Source organism: Odontomachus brunneus, unplaced genomic scaffold (assembly GCF_010583005.1).
Source record: "Odontomachus brunneus isolate Ranch 3 - 2012 unplaced genomic scaffold, Obru_v1 Obru_scaffold_229, whole genome shotgun sequence".
In the NCBI taxonomy this organism is placed as follows: Eukaryota; Metazoa; Arthropoda; class Insecta; order Hymenoptera; family Formicidae; genus Odontomachus; species Odontomachus brunneus.
In genome coordinates this window covers 237,084-247,295 of record NW_022639679.1, presented here as the reverse complement: position 1 = coordinate 247,295, position 10,212 = coordinate 237,084, and the positions used below count along the sequence as shown (strand labels likewise).

At 36.0% G+C, this 10,212-nt stretch overlaps 1 protein-coding gene across 3 annotated transcripts in view; it reads left to right on the top strand.

Moving 5' to 3' along the window:
* LOC116852485 (serine protease snake-like) overlaps nt 1-10,212 on the top strand; it is a 149,963-nt gene that overhangs the window by 121,619 nt on the left and 18,132 nt on the right. The window lies entirely within an intron of this gene.

Genomic DNA, 10,212 nt, shown 5'->3' with positions numbered 1-10,212 from the left:
CTGCTCGCCAGGTACAAAAGAAAGTCATTTTTCCATCGAATTGTGACTGGCGATGAAAAATGGATATATTTTGAGAATCCTAAACGTAAAAGATCATGGATAACTCTAGGCGAACCATCGACATCGACTGCAAGGCCAAATCGCTATGGACGGAAGACAATGCTCTGTGTTTGGTGGGATCAGAAGGGTGTGATCTATTATGAGCTGCTAAAACCTGGCCAAACCGTTAATACTGAACGCTACCGACAACAAATGATCGATTTGAATCAAGCTTTGCGTGAAAAACGACCAGAATATAAAAAAAGGCAACACAAAGTGATTTTGCTTCATGATAATGCACCATCACACACAGCAAAACTGGTCAAGGAAACGATTGAGGCGTTTAGTTGGGAAATACTTTCGCATGCGGCTTACTCACCAGACTTGGCTCCGTCCGATTACTATTTATTTGCATCGATGGGACACGCACTTGCTAAGCAGCGCTTCACTTCTTACGAAAATGTACGAAAGTGGCTCGATGACTGGTTTGCCTCAAAAGAGCAACAGTCTTTTTGGCGTGGCATCCACAAATTGTCAGACAGGTGGGAAAAATATATAGCTAGCGATGGCCAATACTTCGAATAAAATATTTTTTATCATTTTCATACAGTAAACGTGTATTTTCTATACAAAAATTCCGGTTTCATATTTACATACCTGGTACGTGCATAAACCACCTCTTTGCCAAGATGTTTTTGCAGTTATTAAGCTTGTGTATGAAGACTTAAGCAACGATGATTTACTAAGTCATTGCCTTAGAGAGTACACAAAATAATAATGAAAGTTATAATAATTGTATGTGTAGCATGGCACCACATTCTCGAGCGGTAAAATATTACTGGATATCTGCATAGATATTGCCACTTGCTATTTTAATGATGGATTTAATAGCCTAATGGAAATAATGCAAGTATTAGGAATTAAAGTGGGCCCAACTGTTGTTATAACTTCTGTGTAGAAGCTGACGCACGTCGCGTAAAATTTGTAGAGCGCAAGATGTCTCATACCGCAAAAGATGCTCGGAGAGCTTCTACATCGTCGAGGAAAGAAAAAGAGGAGGCTAATGTAGATCTGGAAGGAATGTTATATGGAGCAGGCATCACAGATTGAAGGCACATTGCAAATTTCTCGTGTTAAATACAAAAAAGGGTTACCGAAAACTTTAAATGCGTTTTTCTCGAATTCATGTTTTTCAAATCGGCAAGCAGCGTAACTCAAACAATTTTTACCCGATTGACTTGAAATTTTAAGGACATCTTCTTAAATAGATTCTCTAGTGAAGCACGTACGGATTTTACGATTACTTCAAAACTTTTTTTGTTATAAACAAATTTATACGAAATTTTTTACCAAAAAATGAAATTCTTTCTTTATAGCTCCACCATGTTTGTAAATCATCGTATTTTTTAATTTCCGTACGTACTTTACTAGAGAATTTTATCTAGTTTCTGAAAATTTTTTGTTTTTGTTCTAGATGCAACCATTCAAGAGATCTACTGCTTGCCGAAGAATCATAAAAAAGTGGCTGCGCAGGAGGGGTTGTATATTCACCATTTTTAATTCAAAAATGTTTAAAAAATTAGTTTACACACTTTAATATATGTACTATAAAACCATTAAAAGAAATTTTCCGTTTCATTTATTTTTCACCTATAAAAAATCTTTAAAAAGTACGATTTTTTTCGATTGCTACTCTGGTGTTACCCTTTAATTCAAATAATTGGGCTAATCGAGCGCGTCGACATGGCAGGCAGGACACACAGCTCGTGGCGGCCGGCGAAGATAATGGACGATTACTCACGTAGTGTCAGATCTAAGACGTAGTTCGTACCTCTAGACCTATGAGATTTGATTGATGAGGCCTACGAGCCGTGGGTGTATATCAGTTGGACACGGGGCAATTGGACACAGTCCAATCACAAGTCGCTGTTCCAAGGGACCTTACAAATGTCTCTAATCACACGGTGCTGTGATTGGCTGTGTCCAAATGCACCGTATCCAAGTGCATCGCTCCCACGAGCCGTATGTCTGCCTGCCGCGTCGCGCGTTCTGATTTGCCAAACTATTTTAATTAATTTCTCGAAATTTTACGAAGTTGTTTGAAAAATGACTTCTACAATATTTATTCACTTTTATCTGTTCTACTTATATATTTCTTCTTGGACATCTTATGCGGGACACCCTGTATAAGCACAAATAATAAGAACATTGTTGGAGTCATTGGAATCACCGATTCGATCGTCAGGTTAAGGGGGAAAATTACTATAGAACATCAAAAATAAGAGAATTTTCGTAAATTTTTTTGGAGAATATATTTATCCAATTGTTTCCCAATTTTGTAATGTTTTTGCTTATACATTAAAGTATTAAAAAATATTTTTAAGTTAAAAAAAATGTTTACACATTGTATGTAGTGAAAGAAATGTTGAGCGACGCAACAGAGTCGGCGTAAAACGGTGTGCACTCTGGCTCCTGTTGTATTCGTCTGAAACCAAAATAGGGAAAATTTTTTCACTTTTTATGAACATAATTTGTCGGTGAACCTGAGCAAGTTAAAAAGAAATTTTGTAATTGACAAAAAAGCAGTCCTTAAATCAAAAGTTCGATTTTTACTCATAAAAATTTATCTTTATGTATGCGGAAAAATTGTTTAAGTAAATAATGTTATGGATTTTATAGGTTCATCGACTAGCAAATATAATAAATTTAATGTAAAAGAACAACTCGATTGGTCAAATAGTTTTTAAATTATTTTGCACTCCAGTTTGGAAGAAGTCGTTTCGAGAAAAATGCGTTTAAAGTTTCAGGTATAGAAAATTGTAAACTTACAGCTGTTTTCTGCTAATCCGCTATTCTTGTCTCATACAGTAAACCTTCTGCTTCTTCAAACAAGTCATTTTGCTCAAGTTGGTGTTGTTTATTTGCTATTCGACTGTTTACTGAAACTTAGGCTGTGGCGCTCCTGTCTCTTTATTCTCTCAATGTCCTTATTATCAGCATATAACTTACATAGAGGCCCAATTTTAATTTCTAATATTTCCATTATCTTCAAAACAGCAAAGTAGTCTTCATTAAATATCTCAGCGGCAATATAGGCGGTGATTTTGAGGCTAGAATGTACATGCTTTGGAGTTAAACGCTAAATCGTACTATTAAAACTTTTATTCGCATTTTTTGTGTACCCACCTAAGCACCTTTCTAATAGATCTTTCTTAGAATGGTTTTTTCCGTTATTCCGTTTTTTCAAACGGGTTTTTCGAAACAAAGCCGTTGCGAGTCACTGTGCGCTCAGACCTCGCCTCATGCGCTCGTACATGCGTGCGAGAAATGGTCCTGTACGACTATTTAGATTTTTTATTTCAAAACCAAACTTTAGGAATATATTCTATACATATAGTACTATTAATTAAAGCAAAAAATTCGATTTTTGTGACTCTCTATAGTGATTTCCCCTTTTAAGCAATATTTTTAAAGCAGTCAGGACATGGATGGGTGATCCGGTATATCGCTTGGGATTGCAATTATTGAGAGAGGATTTGCGAAAATTTTGGAGTGTGTTTGACAATCTTCGGTTCCTAGCAGTTATAAGACATGAGAAAATTAGGAATTAGTTTTTTTTATGAAACATTTATATTTGTGTGTCACAGTGTCATGTCTATGCAATGTTCTTACAACACTTTTTTGTGCTGTAGTTATTCCATTTTAAAATTTTGCACAAAAATCTCATGAGTTTTAAAATGGCTTAACTTCGTGAGTAAGATTATTATGCCGATATGTATATACACAAAATATTATCGCATATATTATATTGCAGTGTTGCTACAATCATGATGTATTAACGTCTCAAAATTGATTAAACGTTGAAACAATGTCATTCAATGTCTACTAAATGTTGCTTTCAAGACGTTAAAATCAGTCAAGGGAAAATCAACAATCGTGGACATTTTTACATTATATCAAGGTTGTATTAATTCAATGTTTCTCAATGTTGCTGCAATATTGACATTGTTGCAATTCACCATTCTTTCAACATCGATTCAATATTACTGTGCTGTATGGGTATATTATATTAATCATATAATTAATATAGTATTTTAAAAAATCGATACAGAACTTGCATACACAAAGAAAATAAATGTGTTTTATTTATGGCACATATTCTTTACAAAGGTGGTGCTTATGGAAGAAATGAGTAATACAAAGGGATTGTTTGTACCAAGAACAAATAATTATAGCAGTTCCGCTACAAATATGGCATTTTACTTTAGAATCTTTTTTTAAACAAAAATCAATCGGTGTTTCGAATTCTGGTGGTCTATTCTGTAAATATCCACTTTTGATTCACGCAAATTTAAATAAATTTTGAAATCTGGGTGAAGAGAATTTTTTTATGGTTTTTTTATGGCGTTAATATTTGCAATTTCAAGATATTTTTCCTCTCACGAAGATCAATTACGAAGTTTAGTAACATAATAATATATCAGAAAAATGTTTGATAAAATTTTTCTACAGTCGAAAACCATATACGTCCAATAGTTGTATTTTTCCCGTTGTACCAACCGAAATTGTAAGAAAAACTATATCTATTGCAGAATCTGGTCTAGTTTCGACAATTATGTTGGGACAATGTCCACTCCGAAAATCTAATTATAATACGGATTGTGCCCTGACATTCGGAAAGAAAATTTCTTTCAACCAAGTTTTTATATGAGCTGATGTTAATTTACCAGATTTTGATGCCATTACATAAATGTTAGGAGAGTTAAATTCCTGTACTCGTGGATCAAACGTTCTGGATTCTTTTAATAAGATCAAAAGAGACGACAACAGTCTACCATCAGCCAAAATAATCGGTTATATTGTGTACCTATACGTGATTGCTGATACAGACAGTATTACAGATACTATTATTTGTGCACTTATGTTTGCTAAAGTACGACCAGCGTGAAATTTTAACTAAAATTCACTCTGATCCAAATTGTAAATATTTTCCACTCCAACATTAATTAATATTGGGAGTACAAATAAGTCTTCGCAGTTTGACAAAAGGTGGCCCCACCAGTAAGTTATGGTTGAAATTGTCAGATGTAAAACGTCATATCGTAAGGTTGGACATCTGGCAACACCATAATCTTGAAATATTAGCGATTTTGTATCAGCATCACATAATTTTTTTTGTGCGAAAATGTCGAGTTTTAAGCCGAATAAGCGTCATTTGCGAGAACTTTTGATTTACTTTTTTAATTTGAAGAAATCTGCAGCTGAGGCGCATCGATTGCTTGTAGAAGCATATGGTGAGGCTGCTTTAAGTGAGAGAAGTTGTCGTGAGTGGTTTCAAAAGTTTAAGAACGGTGAGTTTGACGTCGAAGACAAAGAACGTAGCGGAAGGCCGAAAGTGTACAAAGACGCGGAATTGGAAACATTATTGGAGGAAGATTCGTGCCAAACGTAAAAAGAACTTGCACTTACATTAGGAGTGACTCAACAAGCAATTTCACATCGTTTAAAATCGTTGGAAATGATTCAAAAGCAAGGAAATTGGGTTCCATATGAACTGAAGCCGAGAAACGTTGAACGCCGATTTTGCACATGTGAAATGCTGCTTGCTAGGCATAAATGAAAGGGTTTTTTGCATCATATAGTCACTGGTGATGAAAAATGGATCCACTACGATAACCCAAAGAAGAGGAAATCATGGGAGCCACGTGGCCATGCTTCAACATCGACAGCCAAGCCGAATATTCATAGAAAAAAACTCATGTTGTGTATTTGGTGGGATCAGCTTGGTGTCGTTATTATGAGTTGCTCAAACCGAACGAACCATTACTGAGGCTTTCTACCGGACACAATTGATGAGATTGAGCCGAGCACTCAAGGAAAAATGCGTCCCCTACTATTCCAGACACGACAAAATTATTCTCTTGCAAGATAATGCTCGTCCACATGTTGCGGCGCCGGTCAAAACCTACTTGGAAACACTCAATTGGGAAGTTTTACCCCACCCGCCGTATTCACCAGATATTGCTCCCTCTGACTATCACTTGTTTCGATCGATGACGCACGGCCTGAGCAGCACTTCACATCATATGAAGATACGAAAATTGGATCGATTCGTGGATAGGCTCAAATGATGAAGCGTTCTTCCGACGCGGTATTCGTATGCTGCCAGAAAGATGGGAAAAAGTAGTAGTTAGCGATGGACAATACTTTGAATAAAACATAAGGTACCATTCTTTCACAATAAATGCCCAATTTTTTATAAAAACGGCGGAGATTTATTTGTACTCCCAATATAATATTTTGTTATAAACGTATCGCACTTATTTTCAAATTCTAATTTTGATAACAAAGATTTTTTGATGACAAATTTCGTTATTTTACGAGATATTATATTATATTTAATTTTGAATCTTTGTATTCACGTATCTGACGCAAGAATCCTCGTGCATTTTCCTCTTGTTGTACTCGTGAAGCTCATCGACTAATGTCAATATCATGAATTATTATTCCTTTTTCGAACGTTTCATTGAAATGGTTTAATATATAGTCAGGAATTCTTTGCAATTTTTCTCTTCTCCCATACAGCACGAGATCTCCTGAAGACGTCCTAAGGACGTCCTGAGGACGAACAAATATCCTCAGGACTTCCTTAGGATGTATTCTAGATGTCCCCTAGACATCTATGCTGTTAGGGCTGGTACCATCTGCATTGATGTACTTCGCCCATCATCGTAATTGTACTTGAAATTCGTTTTCATCTTCCATTTCTTTAAGCATGTAATCAATCTTCCCTTCACTTTCACTTCCTCCGAAGTTATTGGACTTTGTGGACGATTGAGAACAGAGAATGTTGCATATAGTAACAGTATAACATTCCACGGATTAAATAACATCATTCTGAAAAAGATTAAAATAAAATATTTTTCTCTGACTGTGATTATATACAAAATAAAACATAAAATTAACGTAATTAATTTTTCGTTTTCTTATATTATTTTTGACGATATTAGTAGGTATAGTAAGCCGGTTCTAATCCATGGTTCTCCAAGGGGGTGAGGAGCGGGGGGCTTACCGATATTATTAGCGGTCGGTAATTGGGGAGGGCATACCGATATTACCGACGGTCGGTAATTTATTACCAATATTATATAAAAACATTTAATTACATAATTTTTACCAACATATAATTACACAATAACGATATTATCGACGGTCGGTAATTTTTTACCGATATTATATACCAACATTTAATTACATAATTTTTACCAACATATATATTTACATAATTTGTTACCAGCATATTTACATAATACCGATGATCGGTAATTACCGATATTATATACCGATATGTTTACATAATTGTTTCAATCTTCTTTCGATATATTATTTTATCGATCCGCAGCAGATTTTTCGCGGCGATTCGCGACGGTTTCTGCGGCGGATTTTGCGGCAGCCCGCGCCGCCCGCACTGTCCGCACCGCCCGCTCACGTATTTCGCGGCGTAAATTTTTTTTAGTTGCAGCTGCAAAATCTAACATTTTGCAAACGTATGCATTCGACAGTACGATGCGCAGAAAATGTGACACATGATATTCTTATTACTAATGAGCACGTACAATGTATCCCCGCGACAAGACCAGATAACATTTTAAAACTATTTGTGGTGTATCATGAAATAGTGAAAAAAGAATAATATAAATAAACAGCAGATCTTGGGATTACAATTTATATATTTTGAAAGTGTCATATGTACAGATTATTTGTTCAATACTTCATGCATAATATCATTCATTGCGCACGCCAATAGCTCGCAATCGATGAATGAACCACCGTCAAAGTCCCCGCTATTGCGTATCGCCGATATGGCATTATCCGTTTCGCTAATATTCTTCTCTCAAAGAATTTTTACAAAATTTCTACATTTTGTATTTCCATTCCATTGTCAAATCGCGAATCCATAGCAGAGAGGATGACACCTCGGTTGTTTGCAAAAGTTGTAAAATGTCTTCATGTTTTGCCATCAATCCTCCCCAAGTTGCCGAGTGTAAGACCAATTGATTGCCACGATTGTCACTGAGGACTAGTTGCACAGTGGATACCGGTCCTACGCTGATCCCAATCTCCAAGTACTTAAAAGACGTTGACGTCAGACGTATCTTTACCCCAAAATACAGGCTGTATAACGCGGTTGCGATACACTGTAAAACATAAATAATTTAACGTGGTTGCAATACACAGTTAAAAATAAATAATTCATAAGGATATAAAAAGGTAATTATTGAGACTTACCTTTTTTTCTCGTACGGTGGAGCATCATTTTGCACGGGTACGTAATAGTTCATACGTTTTCCTTCAGCACTGTGCATTCTTCTAAAAAATAATATTTGTCCACTAAATGCCTTTGTTGCAAAACGACTGATGCAACGAGCGACCAAGAACCGCTTTAAATACGTTTCAAAATTTTCCCCACCAACCTAAATCCTTAAAGCATAATAATAATAATAATAATATAAATGAAACTCATCTAATTTTCATCTATATCTACTTCTATTGTACAAATACATTTGATCAAATCATTCAATAAATCTCTGATACGGCACCGTAGATAACCAATTGAATACACATATATCGATTGAGTGTTTCGCGCTATACTGCATTATTGAAAAAGTCGATTTTCGATATTTATATCAAAGGTACAGTCCAAAAGTATTCATGTAAGATCTCTCTTATGCGTCACAATGTTGCATTTTTGTGCTGACACATCGATTTGCAGTCGACAGTTAGATGCGCAAAAAATGTGAAACAGGATATTATTACAAATGAACACATGCGACAGTAAAATTCGCAAAAAATGTGAAACAAGATACTATTACGAAGGTCATAGAAGTATACATATTTTGCACATTTGCAATCCCTCTCAAACGAGACACATTTTTGTTAGAGAGAGATGGTGATATGCTAATGATATATAAATTCAGAGCCGTACTATGCCAATATGCACAGTAGCATTTGTAAATCTAATGTGTACTTCATAAAAGAATAGAAGATTTTGAGCAAATCGAACGCAATCGAGCGAGAATTGCGGGAGCAATCGGCTCAACTGAGTTCGCGAGACGAATACGACGCGTGGGTGCAAAAGTGTGATAAATGCCTCGAGTTGTTGGAAGAACATAGTCGGGCTAAACGACCGCGATTATCGATTGGTATTAGATAGATATTGATTGCTCGAATCGCGCAACTCGAGGGTTTAAAAAATACGTTGCGCACACGTTTCGTTCACGCGGGTGCCGGACACAGCACGAGAGACGCAGGACTTGTTTGGCGCGAAGTCGATACCGCGTTCGATAACTGTATACTAACCAGAGTTGTCATCAACGCGAACCACATCGAACCTCGCCAATTTCTCGAGGATGCAAAGAATATGGTGCTCGAACGTGTATGGGATGCAATGGAGAGACACGTAAACATGAAAGTAAACACTGCGTTTAACAGTGGTTCGTTGCGGGTGAAAAACGTGCGGTAAAGAGTATCACTACGAAAATCTGTGAACTATTTACATCCAACTTACAAGGAAACGGTCGGGGGCGTCCCTCACCGAATTTGATGAGCATTGGATATGTTGTAGAGCATCAAAAAACATTAGACACGTATTTTTTTTTATGTGCTTATCTCGAGGTTTAGGGGTTGAAACCACCCCTTGAAAAAAACTGACTTTTTCATTTTTATTTAATATTTCCTAAAATATGAGGTATATGAAAAAATATTTCAGACAAAAGTTTTACAGTATCTTATGCCCTTTCCATCGGTCTATTCAAATTTTTTAAAATGCAATATTTCACCCCCCCCCTCCCTCTCCCCTTCGTCACCTTTGCAAATTTTTAAGTTTTTGTAAGGACAAAAATTAAAAAGCATTTCATGCCAAATCCATCGATATATAATAATAGTATGGTTCCTCGATTCAATTCTTGGCAAAACTACATGACTGATAACTTCGCGTTATAGGCACCGCGTTGTGCGAGTAGGTAAGTACTGTACGTTGCGTTGGATTACTTCTCTTCACTTGCGCTATGTTTTATAACTACTTGCGCATATTTTCTCATATTACAAGATAAAAACGAATTAATTCTAATCATATGATATGTAATATACGAAATAAAGACGTAAGCAGAGATA